This window comes from Sphaeramia orbicularis, chromosome 11, assembly GCF_902148855.1.
Source record: "Sphaeramia orbicularis chromosome 11, fSphaOr1.1, whole genome shotgun sequence".
NCBI lineage: Eukaryota > Metazoa > Chordata > Actinopteri > Kurtiformes > Apogonidae > Sphaeramia > Sphaeramia orbicularis.
Window position 1 is genome coordinate 7465650 of NC_043967.1, and position 21985 is coordinate 7487634.

The 21985-nt window shown below is 39.1% G+C and overlaps 1 protein-coding gene across 1 annotated transcript in view; it reads left to right on the plus strand.

Moving 5' to 3' along the window:
• LOC115428794 (ataxin-1-like) overlaps positions 1-21985 on the plus strand; it is a 337516-nt gene that overhangs the window by 212747 nt on the left and 102784 nt on the right. Inside the window, 1 exon segment of the mRNA XM_030148017.1 lies at positions 10874-11026. The gene's annotated coding sequence lies outside the window, so the exon portion shown is untranslated.

Here is a 21985-nt window from a genome sequence, read left to right on the forward strand (position 1 = left end):
CCACGCCGGAAATTGTCACCACAGCATCGACACCTGATTCGCCCGAAGTTGGCGGCAGTTTTTAAATACCCCCCCCATATCCGCATTCGGAGAGTGCGGCGGTGCGTTCGAGTCGGCACGACACGGAAGCGTCGGAGCAACAGCTCGTTAGTAGAGTTAAAAAAGTACGGCAGTTAATCCCGTTTACAACTCTGTTCATCTCCGTCCGTTTTCTCCCTCTGGTGCATCACATCCAATCCATCTCACTGCAGCAAGACAGTCTCCCTCACGTACCAGCAAACCAGCAGCAATAACCCGGAATGGATTACAGACTGACTGGACTGGACTGACTGACGGACTGACTGACTGCGACCATTGGAGTGTGTGAGTAAGTTTTTTCCTGCTTTCTCGTTTTTTTAAAAAAGCCTTGACCTGAACTGTGCGCTTGTTTTTTTTTTTACAAACGAACTGAAATGAACTGAATTATTTTTTTTCTCTCTTTGAAAAAACTGGAAAACCCGGAATGGAATTTTTTGTTTAAATGGACTGAACTGTTTTTTTGTGTTACTTTCTTCTTTCCAAAGACTGTTTAAATTGTGGAAGATTTAAGTTTGAATTTTTGCTTGGTTGGTGGATTTTGTTGAGTTTGAACTTTGGGTTTTCTGTGGGTTGGGTTTTCAACTGTGGGTTTGAATTTGTGTGAATTTTTTTTATAATCATTGTTTAATACATGATTTTGAATTTTACATGGTTTGAATGTGTGTTCTTTTCTTTGTCATTTAATGTGTGGGGTGTGAGTTTAGTTAAAGCTCACATCCTTTGTGTGGTTTGAGACTCAAACAAAATACTGACTTAAACTGACTACTGTAATATCTTATATGTCAGGAGAGAGACCTGGCTGGCACCCCTAAAAAATCAATATAATAAAATAATATAAAATAAATAAATTAAAGCATCAAACTCAAACTGTCACAACTTGAGGTACTGGGATTGGAGCTGACATTTGAACAGGGTGTGGGACAGAATATACCACTTGAGGTGCAGTAACTGGGGCTGTCATTTGCAAGTTAGGTGGGGAGTTGATTTGAGTCATTGCCAGTTTGATAGCCGCCGCAAGCTGTTGGGTGGAGTCTGAGTCTGTGGGTGTTTCCGATTTCTCTTCTGCCCCAACTGCCATCACAGGGATGGGTTTGTTTTTGCCTTCCCTGCCTTCTGTATCATCCTTGAGTTCCTTCAGTTGTAGTTTTAGTGTAGCCTCTTGTACCTTACTTAAGTCGTCAGTTTCTTTTTGTTTTTCTTCTCGGAACTTAGCTACATAGTGCTGACAATGTGCATCAAAGTCATCTTCTGTCTTCGAGTACAAACCCACAACATTGGCCAGGTGCGTTTGGACTGACTTAGGCATGCCTTTTACAAGAGTGATAAAGAAGAGGATGGTGCTACCGGTACCTTGATGTACAGGTTCTCCAGTGGTATCATGAAACAGGGCTTTTGCTCTTTGTTTGTAGGAGAAATAGTCTTCGCCATTTTTCATCTGTAGAGCCATTAGAACTTCAGGAATGCATGTGGGATACATTTCTTTCATGACATATAAAAGCTGGGCCTTAATTGTGTCATATGGTGTTGTAGTCTTAATTGGAAAGCCGATGCATCTGGACACTTCTTTGCGGGTTTTGTCTGTTGTGGCCTCATCTGTTGCTCTTGTGATCACTGCAGCGACATCTCCCCAACACAGTTTATCTTGGGCGGTCAATGAGGTCAGAGCTCTGAAGAATACTGGAGCACCTTGGGTCAGTTTTGGCAATTTCAGCATCAAGCCCTCGATGTCTTTGAAGGTGAAGGTGTGTAGATGTTTTTATTATCTGCAGTCATTCTGAGAGGGTATGCCCTCACAGCAGTGCTTCTTCCATAGCAGCAGGACTGTCTTTGTTGGGTAGTGCAGGTTCAGGAAATGAGTTCAAGTCTCCACTCATAAATGCCTTATCGATCTGTTGCTCATCCAGCATACCAGAAAACTCTCCTGCTATGAATTGGGGTGCTGCGTATCGGGTTGTTGATGTTGTTGTTCTTGGCAAAAAGGGGTTGAGGCCAGTTGCACTCCTGTAGTCGACTCCTCTTTGTATGTGGAAATCTTTTGTTGTGGGGATCTTTTGATTGTCTTTTGATTGCCTCTTTGCCTCTTTCTTCTGCATTTCCTTGATAACTTCTTGTTCCTTTTCTTCCAATAGCTTTTGTAGCCTTTGCGTAGTCTCCGGGTCAGGGGATTCTGGGCTGGTGTCATGTCCTGGTGCAGCCATGGATGTAGAACATGAAGGGAGCAGTTGGCCAGCTTGTGGTGGTACTGTTTGGTCCTTCATGGAAACTGTACTATACCATCTGGAGACTATACTGGTCAATGCCCCTACTTGTTCTTGCAGGTTCTTATGTGCTGTTGGGTCATATCCGTTCCTGTCTGAACCATTGTCAGAGATCCACTGAGGATGGCATGTTGGACTGGCTCTTGGGATGTAGATGAACAGGGCCTTGACGGATCCATTGTTGTGTATAGAGGAGGTGGCTGAAGTTGGATGGGAGTCGATGGAGCAGATACGGCATGATCCTTTGCTACCCCTTTTAATCTCCGGCTCACCTCTATGTAGGCTCCTTCTGTGTCAGATTGAGGATAGAACAGGCCTAGGTCAGGCATGGGTGGCAGAGATTTTCGATTCAGGGACTTTTGATTTTGATTCGATGACTTTGACCTTTGTCCCTTTCTCTTGTCTCCTTCTTTGTCGTCCTCTTCTTCTTCGTCCGCTTCATCCTCATCTATGTCATACTCGTCATTTCCCTTTGCTGTATTAGCTTTATACTGGTGTCCAGAACGTAGACAGCCTGAGCGTCACTGACCGAAAGTGACTGAAGGGCATTTGACGGATTTCATGGCCGTCCTTTTGACACCACTGAAGGGCATGACATGTGTTGTGTCATCTTCTTTTGGTTTTACTACCAGCATGCTGGTGAGGTGTTTGCTTTCATATGTCGTTGCGACACAGCGGCGTGCCATCTTGTGTCTTTCAGTAAACCATTCGTCGTAGCTTCTGAACATCGGTGACCCTACCTTTAATCGTCCACGTGGGGTTAGTCCGATAGCGCAGGACCTTTCCTCGGTGGTACTCCTTAATTGAGTACCATTGTTGTTCTGTAGGGGGCAATGCTCCTGGACCAGAGTGAACCAGCTTTTTCTTTGCATATTTCTTGAATAAGTCTTTCATTAGCTGAACTTGTTTCTTTGCTGCTTTTGGATTGGGTTCATTTGTGAGAATGCTTTTCTCCAGTTCTTTCATGAAAACGTCCATTTTGAGGAAGGAGGAGGCCATTTTGTTGACAGGTAGAGTGTTCTGTAATGATCAGAACCGGGAAGTCACAATGAAGACACAACTCGTGTCAGCTTCCAATCTAGAGTACACAGTAGTAGAGGGCTTGTTGTATAATTGAGTTAATTAGTTCCCTTAGGAGTAGATTTCAGAGATGGCAAGATTAACCGAGGAAAAACAAACAAAAATGGAATATTTGCAACAGCCAATACTGATTTGTACAATGGTTATTTCTACTGAATTACTGAATAATAGTGGATAAATGATTCTGATTTAGAGAATAAGAGACATAAAAGTGAAAATAAGAAATGAAAAGAATAAAAATAAAATGATCCAAAAAATAAAAGGATAAAAAATGTTAACGAACTGCAATTGGAGACTCCAATTCAGAATTAAGATTAGCCTAACAGTGATCCTAAAAGAGCTCAAAACAGGATAATCAAAAATAGCTAATTCCAATTTGTACAATAATTGCCGACAACCAAATTACTGAACAAAGTGAATAAATACTTCAGATCTAGAGAATAAGAGACTTAAAACTAAGAACAAGGAAAGGAAAAAAATAAAAAATAAAAATGATCAGAAAATGAAAGGATAAAAAATGTTAATGAGCTACAGTTGGGGACTTCAATTCAAAATTAAAATTTGTGAAATGGTTAAATAAAGTTTGGATTATCAGCAAGCCCAAAAAATTTTAACTCAGCAACACCTAAGGTGAAAAGGAATTCTAAGGGTTGGCCTAAGGGCTATGAACAGTGATAAGACCTGATAAAACAAGATAACTGGCACGATAGACAAAAAACTACCAGGAAGTCTCAAGGGGTTAGGAAGGAACAATAAAATCTGATAAAAAATAGTTATATAGCCAGTGGCCAACCTTCAGCTGCAAATCAATACTTGTCTTCTAATCACTAGTGGGGCTAAAATGCTGTAAAGCAACAGAAAAAACACAATAGAATCGAAGTGAGTGGTCGAACAAAATTAAGGCAAAGATTAGATAACTCCAAATATTATATGGATCAGAATGCAAATGACCAGTTGAAACTAAAAATCAAGAAGAATAAAATGAGCATAAACCACACGTAGGCTCAAGAAGTCAAAACAGCAATAAAATCTGAGTGATTTAAACAACAATCAGCCAGTAAATAGTTATTTCTAAAAACTAGGGAATTTTAATTAACTGAATCAAAGATCAATGCTTAGAAAAGTAGGGCAGTATAACAGATCAATCAGTGAACTTAAACAAATAAAACCAATACTAAAACCAATACTAATCGAATCTATAAATAAGTGCCTAGACAGAAATAGACCAATCAATAAGATTAACTGAATCAAGATTAATACTTAGGGAAATAATGTAGTATAAAGACAACTGATCAATCAATAAACTCAAACAATAAAACCAATGCTAATCAAATCTATACATCAATTATAAGTGTATAGACTAAAATAGAACAATCAATAAGATTAACTGAATCAAGATTAATACTTAGGGAAATAATGTAGTATAAAGACAACTGATCAATCGATAAATTCAAACAATAAAACCAATGCTAATCAAATCTATAAATCAATTATAAGTGCATAGACTGAAATAAAACAATCAATAATATTAACTGAATCAAGATTAATACTTGGGGAAATAATGTAGTATAAAGACAAATGATCAATCAATAAACTAAAACAATAAAACCAGTGCTAATCAACTCAAAGCTGTTTTCAAATGATTAGTGTACTTCTCACTTTTTATAGCCAAAACTTAAGAAGTGTGACTAGGGGACCCGGAAAAAGCCCAATGATCAATGTTTTATTCCAAAAAGCTTCACCAGATGGAGCCAAAGCCTGCCTTGCACAAATGAGACTGTCTGCTGATTTCTGTCTCTGTCCTAACTTGACCAGATAGGTTTTGAGCTCAATACCTTAAGAATACACTTAAGAATGCTTCAAACAGAGGTACAGTAATCTGTTATGTCCTTTGGTTTGTATCTTTGTATTACCCGTAATTACCTCTCAAACATAACCACAACAGCAATCTTTCAGCTGTTAAAATTACGAACAGCAATCTTTCAGCTGCTGGCCCAAAATACCTTAGTTCCCTTTAAAATACCCAACTAGTGTCTTTCAGCTATTGGAATCACAAACAGCAATCTTTCAGCTGTTGGCCCAAAATACCTTAGTTCCCTTTAAAATACCCAACTAGCGTCTTTCAGCTGTTGGAATCGCAAACAGCAATCTTTCAGCTGTTGGCCCAAAATACCTTAAAATTAACCAACTAGTGTCTTTCAGCTGTTGGACCTGTTCCCTTTTTCAGAAAAAACAAAAATACTTTTCTTTAAACTCTAAACATAAATAATAAAAACAAACAGCTCTTTCAGCTGTTGGCCCATACCATAGTTCCCTTTAAACAAAAATAATAAAAACAAACAGCTCTTTCAGCTGTTGGCCTGCACCGTAGTTCCCTATAAACAAAAATAATAAGAATAAACAACATATGAACAACGTAACAACACATACGTCCACTCCACACTCTGTATGCAAATATGCACGTAAGTTTTGGCAAACCTCAAAATTTAGAATGGTCAATATGCAGAATTCAATTTAAACTGGTTCCTGCTTCCTCACTTACACTCTTACACATATACTCACTTAGAGACACTGTGGGGGCTTATCAAATGCAGAATTCTTCAGATTTCTTCAGGTTCTTCCTCCAGAGATTTTTTTTCTTTGTTTGTTTCTTCCTCTTGTACTTCCTCTCTCTGACCCGTTACTGGGCACAATAATGCACCATCAGCCAGATGTCAGACAGAATGATATGAGGAAAAGAAAAGGAAAAAAACTGCTCTTCTCTTCTTCCTTCTCTCTGATATGCCCGCATCCTCCACCAAACTGTTGGTTTCACAAAGATCAAGTGAAACGAAGGAATTGTCTCAAAAGAAGGATTTTATTCGGCACACGGGGTAAAAACAAACACTCACAGCAGTCAGTGTCCGGAATACCAAAATGCCTCTTCATGGCCAGGCTTTTTCAAGGAATCTGCCGAGTTGTACACGTATGTGTTTACATAAATGGTAGATAAGTCCATGTCTCAGCTGGCGCCACTGCGTCCTTGAAGAAGCTTTGTCACAGTAAGATGTCTTTTCACAGCTTGTATGAACTTTATACAGAGTAAAAGTGTGCACAGGGTTCACATACAGCAGCATACATATATAGTATGGATGAATATTAGAATATAGGGAAAAGAAATTACTGGTATAGACCCATAGGATAATGATAGAAAATGCAATCAATTTTGAATGCTTGAAAGAAATTAATGATGAAGAGGGACAATTTGTTCTTGTTAAAGGAAAATTAGAGAACAAGATAGTCACATTAAGCAATCTATATGCCCTGCCAGAAAATGATGAACTTTTTTTTTTTTTTTTTTTTTTTTTACCTTTCTATTTACAATTATAGTATCAGAATCAGAAGGCATAATAATGTGTGCTGGATATTTTAATTAATGTCATTCTGGATCATAAGATGTAGGCTAACACAACAAACACAAAAAGATGTAAGATTCACTTAACTAAATTCCTGAATATGTCATTGAAGGAACAGGGTATGGCAGATGTATGAAGAGAACAACCAACAGAGAAAGACTATACACACTATTCCAACACACACAACACTCATTCTAGAATAGACTATGCATTTATGAATAACTGGGACATGCACAAAATGAAAGAATGTAAAATTAAAGTGGCTGATATTTCAGACCTCAACATGGTCCATTTCACTTTAAATATTAATAATAGACATAAAACCACAACTTGGAGACTGAACAGTGGCATAATGAACAATAAAGTAAAAACTGAGCAAGTCAGAAAGAAAATAAAAACATGTATCAAAGAAAATGATACACATGAAATTAACCCAGCTATTCTATGGGACACTTTAAAGTCCCTGTTTTTTGTTTCTTATCTAACACATCTGTCCAATTTTTCTAACTCTACAATGGAATACATAATTCGAACATGTATCTCTGTATTTAAATGTAAAAACTTCAATAAAAATGTGACTATAAAAAAGTGACTCAAGGTGCATTTTAAACATTTTTTAAAGTTGGATTCTTCCTCTAAAGACACACACTTGTATATTGCACAGATACTGACAGGCTTTCTTTATGCATGTATTGTAAGTGACATGTCATGCATGCACTATACACATCTAAATTTACACTGTGTGACTACTCATTTTGAGTAGCACCATGCATTTACTGTCAGAACACTGACACTAACCACACTAACACAACCACAGACAGGAGGGAAATAATACCTCGTATCATCATAACACGAGTGCCTACATGCAAATGTGTGTGAGACTGCAGGTTCTCATGGACATTGCTATATGTATGTGTGTGTGTGTGTGTGTCTGTGTGTGCATGTGTATGCACAGTTCCCATGTAAATGTAGCAGAGTCCTCAAAAACAGCAGGGTTATAAATAGATGTGGCTCAGTGTGTGACTACTGAAAAGAAACCACACTCTTAAAGGGATATGACACCCATTAATGTGCTTCTTTTTGCTCATCTGTATTCACTATTAACTGCAGACGTCAACTACGGGCAATTTCCGTAAACTGAAAAATGTACAGCTTGTTTACTCCGGCTGGCTTGTTATCATGTCTATTGTAACCCAGGTAATTTTCCAGCTGCTGCTATCTCTCCCTGTGCCTTTTGCTGTCTTGCACTTCGGATCCTAAATCCAACCGCTCACTAGATTACGCAATTTAATGCAAGATTTGTCCAACTGCTCACAAGATTACACAATGTACTGCGAGATTTGCTGCGGGACTTCCATTCCTCTCAGCATATATAGCATAGTGCGACTTACACTCAGGTGTGTGTGGGAGCCACTGGGAGCGGAGCCGCTGCAGGTAGGCCTCAAGCCTCTTTAAAGTCAGTTGTCAATTGTTTAAAGTGTTTAAATTGACTGATATGCCTCTCAACTTTTAGACACCTCTACCACTTTTTGTGAACATTGTGTGGATGTGGTATAAGTGTTTTAAAGAGGGAACTGGCCAGGTTCCACAATCCATGACTCCACTGTCACAATTTGAAGTTCAAGTCTTTCAGTGGGTTGACAGGATGGCGAGCTGCCCAAGACCGAGAGCCTGAGCTACTGCGTTAATCCCAAACTTCCTCCTATGCAGTAGGAGGCACTGTAGCTTGGTGGATGCAATCTGTCAGAGCTGTCTTGTCAGAACGCTACAACTTGATCCAAGCCAAGCTACTGTCACTCTGGTTGAGTCTTTATCTGTCAACTCCATTACTGACAGCTTCACCCAGGAGGACCTTCATGGATTTCCAGTTGTGCTATCTCTATCTCACACCGATCTCCAGGAGGAGCAAAGAGCTGACCCTGCAACCTGTGAGGTTATTCACCAGCTTGAGACCAGTGAGAAGGTTCCTCCCACAGCTCATGAAGAGCTGCTAGAACTTCCATTGCTGCTGAGAGAATGAAACAGGCTGGAGTTAGAGGAGGGAGTCCTGTATCACAGGAGGCAGGAAGAAGATCAACTTACTTTGCAGTTAGTCCTACCACCCAACATGTATCCCACTGTCCTGAAGAGACTGCATAATATGTGCCCAGTGATATGTGCCACATTGGCATTGAGAGGACACTTGATCTGGTCTGTCAGCGGTTTCTTCTGGCCTAAGATGGCAGTGGATGTGGAAACCACCATCAGCACTTGTGCCTGTCGTGTGAGGTAGAAGGCTCTAATAGAGAAAGCTGCTCCTTTGGTAAACATTAAGACCAGTTGCCTACTTGAACTTGTATGGACTTTCTCTCACCGACAATAGCAACACCAAGGACATTCTGGTTCTCACTGATCACTTTACAGAATTTGCTGTCGTCATTCCCACTGCCAACCAGAAGGCCAAGATCATGAGGAAGTGCCTCTGGAATGATTTCATGTATACTACGGAATTCCAAAGCGCATTTATTCAGACCAAGGCCCGGACTTTGAGTTCAAACTCATATAAAGAAGAGTCAAACCACTCCGTACCACCCATGGGGAAATCTGGTCGAGCGCTTCAATTGCACTCTACTCAGTATGCTCGGGACCTTGGAGAGTAAGCAAAAGTCAAAGTGGCAGGAGTATGTCAAGCCCTTGGTGTACACATACAACTGCATGAGAAATGAGGTAACAGGGCTCCCACCCTATGAACTCCTGTTTGGTTGTTGGCCTCATCTCCCCATCGACTTAGCCTGTCAGAGGAGCACCATCCATCTCTCAATATGTCAAGAATTTATGGTTACATCTTGCAGAGAGCTACAAACTAGCATCTGAGAATGCACTCAAATCTGCTGCCAAAAACAAGGCCAGATTTAATAAGAAAGTGACACCTTGAAGTCTTAAGATTGGCAATCGAGTCATGGTTCACAATCTTCGTCTGCGTGGGAAGGATAAAATGGGAAAAAGAGGTATATAATAAGGTAATCAAGTGTGCTGGAGATATTCCAGTTTACATGGTGCAACCTGAAAACCAAGATGGTCCCATTCATACCTTACACCAAGACCTGCTGCTCTGATGTGGGTTCCTGCCAGTCTGTTCCATGGAAGACCTTCCCACTGCTACACCTACATACAGACCAAAGATTCGCAGACAAAAACGTCACCACTGACCTCGCTCATGTCTTGGAGAAAGAGGATGCTGATCCAGCCATTCCCAAGTGTTCTGCCCAGTTTCCAGCTGAGTTCAGTGTGGAGAGGTTGAGAAGACCTGACCCATCAGCTAGATCCTTTACCAATGTGGGGACTGCCTCACAACCAGCCCCAAGTACCACTGAATCTTCTGACCTTCTTCCACCACTGTTGGAAGTTTCAGATCCTGTCATACCATCTGAGGGATGCTCACCTGAGAATGAGGAACCGACGCTGATGGCTGATCCACCTCCATCACCTGGTGAAGCTTTGATCCCTGGGGAAGTACTAGAAGGAAAAGAACTTCCTGAACCACACTTACCCAGACCTGTGGAAGAAGAGATACATGTCGATGTGCCTGAAAACTCACCTGAAGCCGAGCTGTCCCTGATACCTGAAGTTGATGATTCTTTGTCCAATCTGAGACATCCATGGGTCCTGTCAATACCTGTTCACCGCGTAACTCAGTTGAGGCCGAAACAGCACTCAGACATTCTTCTCAGCAGTGTCGACCACCTAGACGCTTTACTTAAGCCACATTAGGTAACCCTCTTATCTCCGTTGTTCATACTCTTTTTCATGGTTTGGCGAGTGAGGCCCTTAGTCGTGTTCTTGCAGCAGATATACCCAGATTTCAGTAACCATGCAACAGGATGTACATGAACTAAAGAGGGAAGGGTGTAACCCAGGTGGGACCTCTATTCCTCTCAGCATATATAGCGTAGCGTGGCTCACATTTAGGTGTGTGGGAGCTGCTGGGAATTAAGCTGCTGCGGGTAGGCCTCAAGCCTCTTTAAACTCAGTTGTCGATTGTTTAAAGCATTTAAACTGACTGATATACTTTTCAACTTTTAGACACCTCTGCCGCTTCTCTGTGAACATTGTGTGGACGTGGTATGAGGGAACTGGCCATTTTCTACAATCCATGACTCCACCGTCAAGATTTGAAGTTCCAGTTCTGCTTGTGGGTTGACTGGACGGCAAGCTGCCCAAGACCGAGAGCCTGAGGTACTGCATTAATCCCAAGCTTCCTCCTGTGTGGTAGGAGGCACTGTATCCTGCCCCCCCCCCCCACCCAAACACACACACACACACACATTCACCTTACCCAGCCATACTACTACCACCCTCTACAGACTGTTATACCACCTCTGAACAATAATCAAGCTTGGGAGTTTACAAATGAACATTTATCTTTGTGTGGCTACCACAACCTGGATTGCGTGTTTCTGTTGGAGTTTAACTTGAACTTTGGATTTATTTGTTTATCTTCTTGTTTATATATAATCTTGTACATTATTCTTCAATACAAATCATATTTTGTACTATATTATTGTTTCTGCCTTGTGATTCAAACAATCCACTTCCCTCCCTGAGTTGAATCATAATTCATCTGTTACTAGCCTTTTACTATTACCCATTATTACCGTAGTATGTGCGTTATATATGTTACACTATCCATCATTTCTTTTGCTTTCTTGCTTTTTGTCTAGTTTCAAGTTTTCTATCTCATAATAAAAATTTGCAGTGAAAAATTACATTATGTGGTGTAAGAGACCTCTTACTTTTTGTTCATATACTTGAACACACAGGGAGAACTTTAACGTAAAATTTATGATTTTATTTATTCATGAGTCTAGTACAGCTTCCAGAAAGCTTACGTACTTGCGTCTAGGGATGGGCAATATATCATAAAATCAGTATCACGAAGAAAGAATAAATTGTTCTTTCTTTCCCGTTTAAAGACTGAGTGATTTGTTTTGATGTAGTTATTCATAAAAAAAATGCAAGTCAAAAATACTCTTAAGTTGCGACAGCATGAAAAAGGCATGTCAAGACAAACACGATGCAAAACATGGAAAGGACATGACATGTAACAAAACAATGACTTTCAGTAGCTTTCACCACATTAAATCAAAATGAAGAAAATTAGCACAATCTGATGACAGTGACCTGCTACATTGAATAAACACTGGCGAAAAACCGTTACACAAATCTAGACATGGAATATTCTGGTGTTGCAGTACGTGTAAATTGTGAAAACCCCTTTTTTTTTTTAAGGTTTTGGGCTTTATCTTGAGCTGAAGTGCATTTTTATTCAGTCTTGTCTGGGACAATGATGCCTCCAGATATTTTAAGACCAGTAGAAATTGTAGCTGCAGGGATATTATTAACCTACTCTGCTTTGAAAACAAGTCTTTCAAACATTTCTTTTTCAGGTATATTCTTTACACAACCTGTCTCATTCTGCTAGCATCAAAATCATATCAGCCCTTACACCACATCAAACTGTAAATTTGAAAACCTGATTGCTGTAACACCCTAATTGTGTATTTAGTCTGGTCTGGTACTCGGTATTGTCTCAATACACTCAACAAAACCCACTAAAATTCCAATGTTAAAATATTTTTCCAACTTTACAATATACATAAAACAACAAAATATTGACCACCCCATAAACGTCCTAAGGACAAAGATAATCATCATTATGTAGTATTTTGTCCCCCAGCCCTACTTGCACCCTCTGATCCATGTAATGCACTAATATTGTACATATGGGTGTTGTCACCAATTAGATACATATTTCATTTACAATTTGTTTATCATTCGTTCATTCATTTTTCAATTTAAAAACAAAAAAACAACTCATTTTTTTGTTTTTCGTTTTCAAAACCAGAATGAAAAACGGATAATGGTTCGTTTTTCCATTTCCCGATTTTGTGCTCAAATGAAACATGAAAAAATGGATAATGACCGTTTCAGCTGATTTTGCTATTTTCAATATAGTTAAGTTGTCTGACCCGAAAGTAGTTGTTACTAGGGAAAAAATAAACAAACGGAATCATGGCCGGACTGTAGGAATATTTGCTATAATTAAGCAGCTGTTTGATACGTACAGAAGCGTATCGCATTCACACAAAAAAATAAAATTGGCTCTGTTTTTGAATTTAAATTTTTTTCAGAAAACAGTATCTCGTTAATTTGGAAAAACAGAGCCAATTTTTAAAAAATTATTTTATACTGTATTATGAAAAAATAAAAATTCAGCTCTGATTTTCTCAGTCAATGGGCAAGTTGTAGCTGATCCAGGCAGGAGCTCCATTTAAGGAACCTGTTCTGTTTAAGGATGCCGGAACCAGTTCCCTTTGAGGATCATGGAACTAGTTTCGTTTACAGAACTCAGAACCAAGCTGTGCACCCCGCTTCGTGCACGTATCAAGCCCTCCAAGCGCACCAGTCTGCTCCATCGAGAAGCTACCAGCTACCAGTAGCTTATATTGACAGCGACGTCAATCGATTGATGATACCCCGTCAAAACATGCTACCTTACGTTTCGACACGCCTATTTGAAAATGAAATAATGCTTCTACTGTAGAAAAACATCATTATTTACTTATTCGTATGAATATGGGTAGAGGAAGCTCATTTCGACAGGCTTATAACTTCTATCAAATAAAGCTCCCACTACAGGTAACATATTTATACAGGCTTATAACTTCTATTAAATAAAGCTCCTACTATAGAAACACCATTATTTACTTATTCATATGAATATGGGTAAATGTAGCTCATTTAGACAGACTTAACTTCTATGATCAAATAAAGCTCCCACTATAGAAACACCATTATTTACTTATTCATATGAATATGGGTAAAGGTAGCTCATTTAGACACTTATAACTTCTATCAAATAAAGCTCCTACTACAGGTAACACACCTCACCTTCATGATACTCGACACATTGAACATGGGACAACAGAAGAAACATTACATTCAAATCAAGTCAACTTTATTTGATATATATACTATATACACTATTTTGATCTTGTGAGGGATATTTGGTGTCCGTATTTATCCCATCCGTGGTGGCTTCATGTTTCTTTCCACAGACCTCCAACCTGTAGGAGGGCACATGCTGCTTCCCATCGAGCCTTTAAAACCTCTGCAGGATGTGTCTGGATGCTTGTGATGTCTCCATTGTTGAGAAACCCTTCTGCAAACTGCAAAATGGCATTTTAGGCATTCAGTTACATATGACTGGCTAACATAAAGGAAAAAAAAAAAAGTTTACTACGAACAGTCTGAATTAAAATCTTTACCTTTAACGCCTAAATCCCACAGCTACTGGCACCTCGCTGCTCGTTGTGGTAAACAGTTTTTACAGTCCATTTATCCCCTTGGACTTCATGGCCCACCATCCTCAAGACATTCCTAAATATTGTTTAAAAAGCATAACAAGCATACGCAATACACAATATACTTGTCTGGATCAACAAGTAGCAGTGTCCTCTCTGACATGGTGACAATCTATAAATGGTTACTGGATTCATGTTATTCCATCACAGTATGACATATTTGTGTATCAAACCCTTTTATGAAAATTGACCTCTGTTGCATCAGAAATAGGTCTGAGGAAAATAGAAGAAAACCACTACAATCCAGTGAGCACCTACATTTACAGGACAAATCCATCTTTTTAACACTGGAAATTTCATCTGAAGAATGGGTTTCATATCAAATTATTGTTGGTTTTTTTTTTTTTGCTTTTCTAAGAGGCTGAAATCTTCTGGAAAACAAACTTCCAGCTACCACAGCACAGAGCTGAAGAATGGGTTCCTGTTAAAAAATTAAGTGTGTAACACTAAACTGTACTCCAGGGAACATTAAACAAATGCACTGAGAACAATATAATTTTACATCCAGCATTTGCCTGCTGTTTTTCAGCAAGGATATGAATGTATGCATCAATTATCTGTATTGCAAAAACAAACATACCTCAAAAAAAAAAAAAAAAAAAAAATCAGTAATAGGGAAAAAAAACACATTGTGGTTTGGTAATACTTTGTTTGAATTGTCACTTACGTCATCAGCCATCCAGTGATCTGGCTTCTCTTGGGGACATCTTTGTGTTCCCATAGAAGAGCTGTCCTTCTGCACTGAACATTTATAAAGTACATATAAACAAAAGACATTTTACCAAAACATAGATATATTTGAAAACACCTTTGCCTACTCACCTTTTAGTCTAAACCTCTCAGCATATCTCCTTAAACTTAATTTTTGAGATTTATTTTACCCGTCTGGGTATTTCCTCCCAGAAAGGTAATGTAGATTCTCCTTGCACCTCTGCTCCACACCTATAAGCCTTCACAAATGTAAAAAATGTAAAACACACAACAAAACATAGTTTTTTGTAAAAGCCACATTCAGACACTTTTATACACGTACATCCACACAAGTTAGAGATTTGCATATGATAAATGACAAATAAGACAGACTGGGGAACTAGGTATGTAGGCATTTGTGTAGTAAGGCATTTCTTTGGTGTCCAAACCTAGCCAACTCATCCTCAGCGTGTATGGAATCATAACGTAATTAACACAAGTGTGGGTATTTAAGGGAACTGTTAACATAGATTTAGTCAGTTAAATGGTAGGCCACCATTGTTGGCGTCTGTTGAACAAACTTAAACAATAATCTAAACGCCATTAACACCCACCTGACCCACGCACTTAACGCTAATATCATACAATGAGAACTTCCTTACGCTATTATCATCTCACGTCAATATTCTACGTCTATCTTTCATGCACATGCACATAACTGCTTCCATGCTTACTGCTCAAAAGGCACTATAAAAGAAATATACTTACAAAATATGACTCACTTCTGCCTGGGGTAGCACAAATTGATGGGCATTTAAACTGTGAAAACACTTAGGGGTCAGTAGCCCTAGGGAGCTCAACTCAACAGGTAGACAGGCCATGATTCCGTTTGTTTATTTTTTCCCTAGTAACGACTACTTCTGGGTCAGACAACTTAGCTATATTGAAAATAGCAAAATCGGATGAAATGGTCGTTATCCGTTTTTTTCCATTTTTCATTTGAGCACAAAATCGGGAAATGGAAAAACGAACCGTTATCCGTTTTTCACTCTAGTTTTGAAAATGTAAAACAAAAAATCATGTTGTTTTTTTGTTTTTTCATTTTTTGTTTTAAATTGAAAAACAAATGAACGAATGATACACAGATTATTTACATCTAGAGTGTTGTGTCCACAGTTGCTGTAACACACTGCCAACCAATCATTTGAGCGTGGAATTTAGTTGTGAGAAAAACATCATTGTGGTACTCATTCGACAAGTCACGAACAGAGGTGGTGGATTAGTTCAGGGAACTGGGAAGGTCAAATGAGGAAAAAACAATACTGTACAAACACAGCATGAAGTCAGAATTAGACAAAGTGGCAAAGAGGGAACACTGACAGTGAAATGATGGAAACAAAGGCAGGAAAAAAACAAAATGTGTGTGGGTGAAATAACTGAAGGGAAGAAGAGTTAACAAGGCATGTAAAGATATGATTTCCCAAGCAGGTACAACAACCAGCAAATAATGAGTCTGACTTTAGTAGATTTGTGATATAAAGCCAAATAGATGCATGTTGTCATGCCGCCAAGTGCAGTGTCTAAGCTGTGATAAGAAAGACAGTGATGTGAGATTTTGATGTGAAGGGTGAAGATACAGAGAAAGGAACAGTTTGAAGAAAATGTTTGTTTTTTTGGTGCAAATTGTTGAAGGGTGGGAGTGGCAATACAGTCTAAAGCTGCTAAAACACTAGTCATGTAGCTGTTCTCCCATGGTTCATCTTCTTTCTTTCCTTTCTTGTCCTCTCTTTTCTGACTAAGCTTCCCTCTCTTTCTTCACCTCCCCGTTTGTGTTGTATCAGTACTTTAGTTCAGAGTAGGGGAACACGGAGCTTGTCTCCCAGCAGGGTGCACCATTGTGTACCCATCTGTGTGAGTGTGTGTGTCCCACTAGAGCTGGTAGCAGTGTCTCAGGAGTCTTCAGCACTCTTTGAAGATTTCAGAATGCAAGAAAGACTTTAGTAGATACTGGTTAATTTTTCGACTGAGTTCGGTCATTTCTTCTTTTGTGTTATGTTTCCTGTCTTTTATTCATTTACTTTTTCCACCCACTTTTTGCCACCATATTTCTCTCTGTATGCCCCCCCCCCCCCCCCCCCCCATTAAAAGATACTATGTTTTCATGTTGTGGCACATGTTCAGTGTGTGTGGATACCACAAGGTTTAGATGTTTCTGCATTAAGTACACCTTGTATTAGGGCTGCATGATTTTGGCCAAAAATGAAATCTCAATTTTTTTCCTCTACAAACTCGATTTTTGATTTCGATGTTTGGGTAAAACTACAAAAGACAACAGAAGTCAGCATGTCATTTTCGTGTGCAGCCCACAATGCAAGGTACTGCTCCCTACCTGAAATCTGTGATGGTATCACTGAATAAACTTCTGTAATGGGCCCACAGATGTTATACCAATGTAAGTCAGTGACAGGTATCAGCCATGTGTACGTGCGTGGACCTCGTAAGATGAGTGATCCCCATGTAGTTATATTTGAATTGGGGGATCCATGCATGGACCGCATCTTACATTGGTATCGCTACTGTGGGCCCATCAGAGATTTAAGGTCCATGGTCATTACACAGATTTCTGTGAAAGACCGCTCTAACAGATAGGAGGAGGAGCCTGTGGTAGTCTGGAGATGCGTGGCTTGGAGATAAGAGAGAGATTTGATCGATTTGACAATTTCCGTTTTTTAAAAATCGTCCTAATTAAAAAATCAAATTTTGATTTAAAATTGATTAATCGCACAGCCCTACCTTGTATTTTAATACCCTGTCCACAATTAGGGCTGGGTATCATGGCCAATTTCCATAATTCAATTTCGATTCATAAGGTTCTGAATCAATTAATTACGATTCGATTCGATTCGATTCAATATCGATTAAATTCAGTATTAATTGATTGATTCAGAGTAACTTAGTGATACCAAAGTACAATTTTGAGTTGTGACCTGATTATTTGAGTACTGCAGTCATGCAACACATCAATACTGGTATCAATATTGATATTAGAAAGGAAATAAATATGACATTTCAGCAGTAAATTGCTGAATGTGCTCTGAAATAATGAGCGGGACAGAAACATTGCCATGTTTGTACAGTGGCTCAGAACGGACTTCTTCATCATCTTTATTGTGTTTCATTGCTGGAGGCTTCTACTCACTGGTGGAGGGGGGGTGTGCTCCGTGATTGTTGGTCAGGGCGCGGGGGGGTAGCGTAGCGGTCGGACATTGTCGCTTTACTATTCCTCTAACTCCATACTCAGCCATTGGTGATGGTATGGATCCAAGTTATTATTCCAAGAACGACCGGCTTCTGCAAGTCGCCGGGCGGCCAGTTCCTCCACACTGCAGGATTGAGTATGAGGCCGGGAGGTTTTCCCCGCCCTGCCTCCACGTCTTTTCCACACCAGAGCCGTCACGAGCGAGACCAAGTCTTACCCAGGGGTTCGCAAGACAGAGCCGCCCGTGGTTCCACGTACTCCCGGTCCTGCTCTGAAAAATCGATCTCATTCACTATTAATCGATTACACAAAATTAAAATGAGATCAGTCTAAGATCAATTAAATCGATTTTTTTACCCAGCCCTATCCACAATAATACTGATATTTTTCTTTCTTTCTATCCATACAACTTTAACTTTGCAAAATACACAGCCTGGCCAAAAAGGTCCCCACCTAGATTTATCTCAGCAAATAGACCAGACAATTCTGTTCCATATTTACTGCAGTGATTAACAGAGACACATTCTGAAACATATTAGTTTTGTTTGTAAAACTTCCTGTCAGAGGTCTGTCTTTCCATTCTATCTTTGTTTCCTATTTATTTTTTTAATTTTGGTGTACTGTTCTTTACCTTTACTTTTACAGCATTGCATTGCCACTTTTACTTATCTAAAAGAAGAAAAATTCTTCCTTTTACTACTGTAAAAAAAAAAAAAAAAAAAAGAGCAGTTATTTCACTGAAGGACACACAACAGTTGCAGCCTGTGACTGTCCCTTATAAGACTTGGAGACTATTCCATTTATAAACTGGGTCACAGTTGGTGAGAGATTTCATAGTATTCCTGAGATGTTTTATTCATTGAGCTGTACAATGCCTATCTGTACTCTACTGTGTCATTATTTTGGTGCAGTGTTAGAAAATGCATCTTACTGATTGTGACATTATTATTATCATCATCAAATCATCATTCTTATTTCTTCAGAGACTCATAGAAGAGGCAGAGAGAGGCAGGAAAGACATTTTTGCTATGCGCTTGAAGAGGTTAAAAATGACTACTTGGTTTATTGTTCTGTGAATATTTTTGGTATAAGAAGCCCCTCTCAGACGACGTTGTGTCTTCATTCAAAACCCATCATCTATAACTACTTTTCCCAAACGTTTCTTCTTGAAACCCACAATTCATAACTATAAATCAAGTATTTGTGCATAAATTATCATTCCTGCAATTTTAACTGCTATTTCACAATATTACAAGGCTCATAATGTGATCTAACATAGGGAAACCTAACAGAAATATACATTCTTCCACATACTTCTTATTGAAAATACATTGTATCAGAAAATATCTAGAGGCAACAGTTAAGAGCCACACATCAATAGCACAAGTGAATGTTGCAAGCATAATTACTGCAACGATGTTAACATTCAGGAATATCAAAATCAAAGTTCTTGCTTCAAATTTTTTTGGAAGTTTCAGGAAATAGTTTGGACAGTACTGATAGTTCACGGATTCTGTATATTGGATTTCGTCTGAAGTGATTTTTGCTTTACCCTCATCTAAATGCATTTCATTGGGTCTTTTTTGAAAAAGTATGTCTAGAGCTGAGAAGTGGCTCTAATTTTTTTTTTAGGTATCTGGACAGTATTTGAGTGTTTATTTCTCATGACTTTACTCATTACCTTTCAACACAAATATCTGTACATTCTACTCTTAACATTTTCAAAAAGGTTTGTGACTTGTGTTTTTAATGCATTCTGGGAGGCATTACCCATAATATTTATTTTGCATCATTACATGCCTTCCCAACATCAGTTTATCTTTCATGATGGAACAGTAATACATAGAAAAGACAACTCCTTGGTGAATAGAGTAGTAGTTATCGCAGACGACAGATGTGGTGACCTAAAAGATGTAATGTGACTAAGCAGACAAGAGAAGAAGGCTTGACTTTAGCCCCTTTTACAAAGCACTTCTGTTCCGGGAATATTTCATCTCTATTCCGGAACAACATCTGTATAAACGAAATGGTGGGCTCATTTGGTCTCACCTCTGTAACACCTCTGGAGATAGTAACAGAGCCATGATGAATTTGGAATCATTATTCCAGAACACCAAGTAAAAGGAACACCTCTCACTCCGCAACCAGGGTGTGTCATTTTGATGACTTATTTCGTGTGCGACCCCCCACCAGGGGGATTTAAAAATGAGTGTAGGCTATGTACAGTAAACAAACATATCAATGAAACCAGGAAGATGTCGTACTAGGGCAGGGGTTGACAACCTGCAGCTCTTCAGCCTCCTTGTAGTGGCTCCCTTTGCTGTGGTCAAGCCAGCCCCGATTCTCCTCTGCATGGTCAAGCCAGCCGCTAGCATTTTTCTTGTGCACTACTCATTTGACAATTATGTTAGATTAGCTGCATGGAGCGAATGTGCCTTCTGGACAACAAAAGTAAGGGCTCATTTATGCTCTACATTAAACACACACACACACATCGATCGATCGATCAACCTGGATTCATTATATGCTACCTGGAAAAAAGACAAAATTTTTCCAAGCTGCTCTATTGACACTTGATGAAATGACTGAAGAAACTATGTGTCGTGAGGTACATTTACTACAACAGAATCCAGAATAATGGGTAAAATTCTTGTTTCCTCTCAGACCACTTGAATTACAATATGCTGAAAGGAAATTAGAGAGCTTCTGCCTGAAAAACTATCAATCACTGTAGCTTCAAGCCATATTAGATCAAGTTGTACGTTAGACGTTTACTTATACTGGAAACATACAGTGCCACATTTTATTTCTGAGGTCTTTTTACTGTAAGCCTCTTTGACTCCGTCATTCTGTTTGATCGTCTCCTAAAGTGGCTGGTGCGTTTGTCTGCTCAGGTGATACCGGAGGACACTGAGTCCTGATTGAGAGCAAGAGGTTTTTAGTGACATGGACTTCGTATTGTTTCTCCTCCTTCTCAATGAGCAGTCATCTGAGAGGCATTTAGATCTGTGTAGGTGTGCATGTGTGAGGTTGGTAAGCTGATAGGGTGCATTTGAGACACTATCTTCTTACAAGTTGTTGCACTATCTAGGAGGACAGAGTAAATTCACTTGATGTTCTCTTTTTTTTACTCTTTCTTCTTCACCTTGATTTTGATTGGGAAAAACATGAAAATGTTATATTTGCAATATTTGCAAAGAAAAAAGAGAAAAAAAAGTTGTGAAATTCAGGAGCTATTTTATCTCAAACTGTTCAGATTATTAGCAACATGTCATAACTAAGAGAACAGCCTGCTGTAATGGGTGATTGCCATACACCAGCGAGTGACTGCATCTCAAGACATGGACAATCCAGAATTAGTAATAGATAAAATTCTTTAAGGCCATCATTGGTGTATATACATACTGCTCCTTAACATATATATTGGTTGTAGATGCCAAAATAGATATTGGCTTTCTAACAACATGGGGAAAGATTACACAAGACTGCCAATTTGGATATTGTCCCTTGAGAATCAGCTGGTTCAATGTCCACTTTTTGCAGAAATGGAGTTAAGCATATCAGGACATTCTAAAATCATTTAAGTTTATGTCCCAAAGTGCTTAGCTCCAAGGTAAACATCTACACACACTCACACCGAGAAACATTTAGTTCTATGTCCTGAGTGGTGCTCATTTCAAATCAGGTAGTTCTATGTCCAAGAACCCAATCATGGGCCATACCTGGATCATGTGACATTCGCTCAAAATGGCCGTGGAGGACATGTAAAGCACAAAATGAGAACTCCTCAGAAAAAAACTTTATATTTTGATCCGTTCTGAA